Source organism: Penaeus japonicus, unplaced genomic scaffold (genome assembly GCF_977035675.1).
Source record: "Penaeus japonicus unplaced genomic scaffold, GWHDUDI00000001_assembly GWHDUDI00000001, whole genome shotgun sequence".
Taxonomy (NCBI): Eukaryota; Metazoa; Arthropoda; class Malacostraca; order Decapoda; family Penaeidae; genus Penaeus; species Penaeus japonicus.
Genome location: NW_028234403.1, coordinates 50,857,987 through 50,865,486, shown reverse-complemented (window position 1 = coordinate 50,865,486; position 7,500 = coordinate 50,857,987). Strand labels below are relative to the sequence as shown.

The 7,500-nt window shown below is 41.3% G+C and overlaps 1 protein-coding gene across 18 annotated transcripts in view; it reads right to left on the bottom strand.

Annotated features, from left to right (window-relative positions):
• mri (BTB/POZ domain-containing protein mrityu) overlaps positions 1-7,500 on the bottom strand; it is a 151,678-nt gene that overhangs the window by 54,872 nt on the left and 89,306 nt on the right. The window lies entirely within an intron of this gene.

The following is a 7,500-nucleotide window of genomic DNA, read 5'->3' as shown; positions in this document are numbered from 1 at the left end:
GACACTTTATACTCGTATTCTGAAATCAATTAACTTTTGCAATGGAAGCAGGTAAACGCCAGCCAGACGGAGGGGGAGGGTGGGGAGGGGTAGTGTGAGTGGAGGAGAGGTAGGGGGCGGGGATGTCGGAGGAAGGGGTGGTGAGAGGGGAAGAGGGGAGATGTGGGAGGGAAGGAGAGAGGGGGTTGGGGAGTGGGAGGGGTGGGGAGGAGAGGGGAGGGGAGAGAAGGGAAAGGAGGATAGGAGGGAAGTGGGAGGGGAGGGGAGGGAGGAGAGGAGGAGGAGGAGGGTGTGGGAGGGAAGGGAAGGGAAGCGTTGGTGGGAGGAGAGGTGTGGGAATGCGAGAGGGGAAAAGGAAAAAAAAGGGGGGGGGGGCTGTGGGTGTCTTGTCTAAATGCAAGACGAGTTTTGTTTTTACTCTCTTTCTCATTTTCTTCTTTCTTTTTTCTCTTTGTGGAAATTAGCATGGAGGAAATGTTTGAGAATAAATACTATTTTTTTTCAAGGTAGAAAGCGTTTGGAAAAGTTTCCGAAAACCTTTTTTTCTTTTCTTTTTTGTTCCTAAACTTAGGCAACGTGGGAAAAGGAGTTTAGTGTTTTATATTGGTTATTGCATTTGCATATATTTCCTGACGATCATTCTACGACTCATGTTTTTTTCTTCTTGGAAAATGTTATCATATATGTAAAATAATAGAGGGAGGGGAGAGAGAGGGAGGGAGGGAGAGAGAGATGGGGGAGGGAGAGAGAGATGGGGGAGGGAGAGAGAGAGGGAGAGAGAGAGGGAGAGAGGGGGGGAGGAGAGAGGGGGGAGGAGAGGAGAGGAGAGGAGAGAGAGAGGGAGGAGAGAGAAAGAAAAAGAGAGAGAGAGAGAGAGAGAGAGAGAGAGAGGGAGAGAGAGAGAGGAGAGAGAGAGAGAGAGAGAGATAGATAGAGAGAGGGGGGGGGGGGAGGGAGAGGAGAGGAGAGAGAGTGAGGGAGTGAGTGAGTGAGGAGAGTGAGTGAGTGAAGAGAGATAGAGAGAGAAGAGAGAGAGAGAAGAGAAAGAGAGAAGAGAGAGAGAGGAGAGAGAGAGAGAGAGAGAGAGAGAGAGAGAGAGAGAGAGAGAGAGAGGGAGAGAGAGAGAGAGAGGGAAGAGAGAGAGGAGAGAGAGAGAGAGAGAGAGAGAGAGAGGGAGAGAGAGAGAGAGGGAGAGAGAGGGAGAGAGGAGAGAGAGAGAGAGAGAGAGAGAGAGAGAGAGAGAGAGAGAGAGAGAGAGAGAGAGAGAGAGAGAGAGAGAGAGAGAGAGAGAGAGAGAGAGAGAGAGAGAGAGAGAGAGAGGGAGAGAGAGAGAGAAACTACCAGAAACGCTATTTTCATTGAATCGTCATTATTCAAAGTAATACCCCCCCCCCCACCTTCCAAAATCATTACGAATCAGTATAATTACCATAATCGCATCGCCGAGTGATCAATAAATATCTAAACCTTCGCCGATTCCGCATCGCACGAGAAAAAACAATGCGAATGAGAATAAGAAAAGAAGAGAGAGAGAGAGAGAGAGAGAGAGAGAGAGAGAGAGAGAGAGAGAGAGAGAGAGAGTGATAACAACACCGGTTGCTAGCGCATGTTAGCAATAAATGGCTTTGGTTTCAACTCCACGCAAGTTTGTAAATTTGTTTTTCAAGTTATACCTCAGGAAGTCCTAAAGCTTGTTAAGATAAGGTTTAGCCTGGTAGGGGGAGAGGAGAGGATAGGGGAGGGGAGGGGAGGGGAGGGGAGGGAAGGGGAACGGGAAGGAGGAGGAGGAGGAAGAGCGAGGAGGGAGAGAGAGAGGAAGAGGCTGAGGAGGGAGAGAGTGGAAGAGAAGGAGGAGGCAGAGAGAGGTAGATAAAAGAGGATAGAGAGAGAGAGAGATGACGAGGAGGATGAAGCGAAGGTGGGAGAAGAGAATGGATAGAGTGGTGGAGGAGGATAAATAAGAGGATGGAGATAATAAGTTATAATTAAAAAAAGAAGAGGAAGAACCAATCAAAAGGAAGAGGAGGAAGAGGAAGAAAAAAAAATAAGCATAACAATCTTAATAACAAAAATAACAAAAACAAACACACACACCGAAGATGAAAGTATGAACAGAGTGGAAAACGGTAAGGCCGCAAGGCAGGCAGGCGAAGTTGTTAACCAGACGTGGAGGCGCCGCCAGGGACAACGCCCACACCTGCGCCCGTAAACTCCTTTACTGCTCCACAATCTAGCAAGGCAGCAATTACGCCAAGTGCTCCCTGGCTGACGTGAGAAATGAGGCTGAGGCCGGAAGGATGTATCATCACACACGACGGGAGGAGATGACGAGGGAGTTGTTGAGGTGTCGTGCAACGGGTTTGCTGACATGATGATGATGATCATTTGATTACCTTTACTATAATCATTATCATTATTGTTAATATTATTACTATTGTATTGTTACTATTATTATTATCATATCATTATTATTGTCATTACAATTTTTATCATCATCATTATCATTACTATTATTATCATCAGTATTGTTACTATTATCATTATAAGTATTGTTACTATTATCAGTATCAGTACTGACATTATTACTCGCATTACTATCGGCATTGTTACTATTATTACCAACATTGTTACTGTATTATAATATATTACCGTTATCCGTATCGATTGTTCCTGTTGCTTTTAGTCTAGAATACACAGTGTTCATTTTCAGTAAGACTTTTTATCGCTCTTGGTCTCAATTACATCGTACACTCCGCGTTAACATGATGTCATTGCTTTCTTTTCTTTTTCTTTACTCTAGCAAACACTAAGCAAAACTTGCCAAGATGCTGCTGCAGCGGTTTTTCACCCGCTGATTTTGGGTTAGTCTTGGATGCGTGGTAAACCACGTTTGTTATAGAGAACAGAAAAAATAATAAGAAAAGAAAACAAGGAAAAGAGAGCAAGAGAGAGCAAGAGAGAGCAAGAGAGAGCAAGAGAGAGAGAGAGAGAGAGAGAGAGAGAGAGAGAGAGAGAGAGAGAGAGAGAGAGAGAGAGAGAGAGAGAGAGAGAGAGAGAGAGAGAGAGAGAGAGAGAGAGAGAGAGAGAGAATGAGAGTGAGAGAGAGAGACCCAATATCTCCCAATTAATTGCAATTCCCAATCAATGGAATCGAAATTTCCTTTCCAATCCTAGTCCACTTCATATCCTCCCCCTACCTCCCCTCCCCCCTAAAGCAATCATGGCAACAGTTAAAGACTGGCCACAAATAACACCCCCTCCCCCCCTCCTCGCATTGATTATCCAACGGAAGCTAAATTATCCGATATATCCAAAGGGGAAGTGCAGGTCCTCATCATCCACCGTCAATAAGTGGAACGGGTGGTCCACAGGTGAACGCCGCGGGTGAACTCGACACCTGTTAAGGAGGGAATGGATTACATGTGTTTGAACCTCAACTTCTTTCTTTCTCGTTTTCCTTCTCTATCTTTTTTTATTTCTCTCCCCCCCTTCATCTTTTGCGTTTCATTGTCCCGTTGCTAACCCTGGTATTGCTATGGTTATGTCCGTTGATATTTGGGTCAGTAACGTTGACATCAATCATATTAAAACTATTAACATCGAAACAATATTGCCTGTTATAACGCTAATCCTTTACGTTAATATATTGATGATATATGCACATTTACTACATACCATTGTCATATTTTTGGCCTAATTATTGCCAATCAAAAATTTAAAAATACATAATTCTAAATACTGCTAATAGTATTGCAATGTTATTCAACAATGTAAACATTAACGATATCATTGGTAAATTGATACAATCATCATTTCTACCGAAATCACCACCATGTGTTTACAGTATCCTGATCTTCATCAGTGACACATACACCATCATCATCACTCCCCATCACTCACGTCAAGTAATCTCACACCCATTATTTTCGGGAACCCGCTTCGATGATTCCATCCGCCCTCCCTCCCCCCTCCAAAAAAGTAATAAAATCAGTTCATCAATAAACAGCACATGATTCAAACAGTCCTATCATTATATTGGAGCAACACTATCCTCGGCACTTGCAGTTGCACACACTATGAAAAAGGGAGGAAGAGGAGGAGGAGGAGTGGGGATGGGGAAGGTACGTTGGGGGGTAAAGTGGGGAGGTGGGGAGGTAAGGTAGAGGGAATCTATTCTCATTCAATCATTATGAGAAGAGAAAACGCCAGCGGCCATATTCATCTACTCAATACTCACACAGGAACACACTTACATAAATGCATATACATATATACATAATAAATGTATACATACACACATACATACATGGATACATACATAATTCCTCTTCTTGAAACCGACAACCGCCCGCCTTCAAAAGGGGAACAATTATAAATTTTACAGACGGAAATTCCACACCCATAGATAGAGAGGAGAGAGAGGAGAGACAGAGAAAGAAACAAAGAAAGGAAGAAAGAAAGAAAGAAAGAGAGAGAAAGAAAGGGAGAGGAAGGGAGGGAGGGAGAGAGGGAGGAAGGGAGAGAGAGGGGGGAAGGAGAGTGAATCACTAGTGCAATAGGCTTGAAGGCCTGACCTCACCCTCGACCACACGCAGGTGTAACATATGAGCCGTCACGCTGCGTTATTGATCACTGATATACCATTATCTGCTCCCGGAAACATGCTGGCAGATATTAGAATTGCTATACACACTTCTCCCTCCCTCTCTTTCTCTTTCTCTTTCTCTTTCTCTCTCTCTCTCACACACACACACATACGTGCACGGAGAAAATATTATGTTGTTATTGTGAGTAGCAGTAGCATCTACCATCATCATAACGTAATTGCATTACCTCCAATAATGACTTTATATATACAATCATAAAATTATCATATTCCCTCTTTTCGTAACTCCCACGTCCCACATAAAAATAAAATGTAAAATTCAACAGTATCAAACATTCTGATCCTGAACATCAAAAAACAATCGTACCAGAGGTAGGGTAAAATAAGGAGAGAAAAAGACAGATGACGATGGTGGTTGGTGGTTGTAGTAGCAATAGAAGTAGTAGTAGTAGTAGTAGTAGTAGTAGTAGTAGTAGTAGTAGTAGTAGTAGTAGTAGTGGCGGTTGTTCTTATTGAAGATGGTAATGGTAAGGGTAATAATGATGGTGATAGTGATGATGATGATGGTGATGGTGATGATGATGATAATGATGTGATGGTACTGGTGATGGCCATGATAACAAGAGCAACAAGAATCATAACAACAGCAATAACATGAAACAACCAAATTCAAAAACGAAATCACCTAAAAGCCTACCCACTCGCCTCTGATAAGCCCACCCCCATACCACCAGCTGACCCACCCCCGGGGTAAAACGGCAGCGCGTCCCGGGGGAAGCAGGGCGCAGTCACACATTTGACGGCCGGTGAGTTATCAACCGCTTTTTGACAGGGATTTTCCACGTCAAAGCAGAGAAACTTTTAAATGTATGTTGTTTTCCTCCGACGAATATTTGTCAAGCACCATGCGTGGGTGTGTTTGAGTACATATTTAATATATCTCATATGCAATACATGCGCATGTGTGTGTATATATATATATATATATATATATATATATATATATATATATATATATATATATGTATATTTATGTGTATATATATATATGTGTGTGCGTATGTATGTATTATATATATATATTATATATATATATATATATATATATATATATATTATATATACATATATATAATTATATATATATATATAATATATATGTATACACACACACGCACACATACACACACGCACACACACATACATACATACACAAACACACACACACACATACACACATACATACACACAACATATATATATATATATATATATAAGGAATTAAATATATATGTATATATATAAAAGAAATTAAATATATATGTATATATATATATAAAATATATATATATATATATATATATATATATATATATATATATATATATATATATATATATATATATATATATATATATATATGCGTATGGGTGTGTGTATGTTTGTGTGCACGTGCGTGCGTGTGTACGTGTGCGTAAACATCCAGATGCTATTGCCCATCACAACCGCATGTACATTTCCTAACCACATCACAAGAAACTCTACGGAACTCCTCCGCGGCCACTTTCCCTCTCACGTTTCCTACTCTTCAAAATTCCTCGCAAAAAAAGGTCAACTGAGCCCGGAATCGGAGCACGGAAAAAAAAGGTTCATTTGCATATAAATTAGTAAAATCATCCCAATAAAGCGTCTTAGAAGAGGGAAGGGAGAGAGAGATCATTCGACTTCAGAGGAAATAGCCTGCACTATCAACTTATTTCACGCTACTGAGATGAGTCACTGCGATGACTGTGTGTGTGAGTGAGTGAGTGAGTGAGTGAGTGAGTGAGTGAATGAGTAAGTGGTGAGTGAGTAAATGAGTGGGCGGGGTAGTGAGTGAGTGAGAATAATTGAGTAAGTGAGTGAGGTAGTGAGTGAGTGAGTGAGTGAGAGATTGAATGAGATCATGAGTAAGTGAGTGAGAAATTGAATGAGATCATGAATAAGTGAGTGATAGATTGAATGAGATCATGAGTAAGTGAGTGTATGCGTAATACTGGTCGAGGCAGAAAATAGAAGGAGAGAGTGAGAGAGGTGAAGAGAGAAACCTTGTGAGGAAAGAGGGAACTGGAGGAGGAGAAAAGAAAAAAGAACACGAGGAATATGAAAAAAAGAAAAAAAAACGAGGAATACGAGAAAAGAAAAAAGAAAACGAAGAAGAGGCAGAGAGAGAGAGAGAGAGAGAGAGAGAGAGAGAGAGAGAGAGAGAGAGAGAGAGAGAGAGAGAGAGAGAGAGAGAGAGAGAGAGAGAGAGAGAGAGAGAAAGATAAATAATATATACTAAAAGGAAACAAACAACAGCCTCAACCAACACAAATCAACAAGTTTAAATCTCTCCAAATCCTCCTCATCTTAACAATGATGAGAGAGGAAATGGAGGAAGAGGAAATGGAAGGGAGAAAGAAGAAAGGAGGAAGAGGAAATGGAAGGGAGAAAGAAGATTGGAGGAAGAGAGGGGAAATGGAGGAAGAGATAGGAAATGGCAAAGGTGAAATTAAATAGAGGAAGAAAGATGAAGAGGTGGAGGAGAGAGGAAATTGAGGAGGAGAGATTAAATAGCGGAAGAAAGAGGATATGGAAGAAAAAGATAATGGAGAAAGAGAGAGGAAATGGAGGAGGAGAGATTGAATAGTGAGTGAAAGAAGAAACGGCAGAAGAAAGAAGAAATGACAGAAGAAAGAGGAAAAGAAGGAAGAAAGAGGAAGAGGAGGAAGGGAGAAAAAGTGAGAAAAAAACCCCACAAAGAAACGAAACGAAAGCTTAACCCTATGAAAAAAAAGAAAACTTCGAGACGGGAACGAACTCAATAGACTGATAAATAACCAAACTAACAACAGAAACAGCAACAGCAAAAG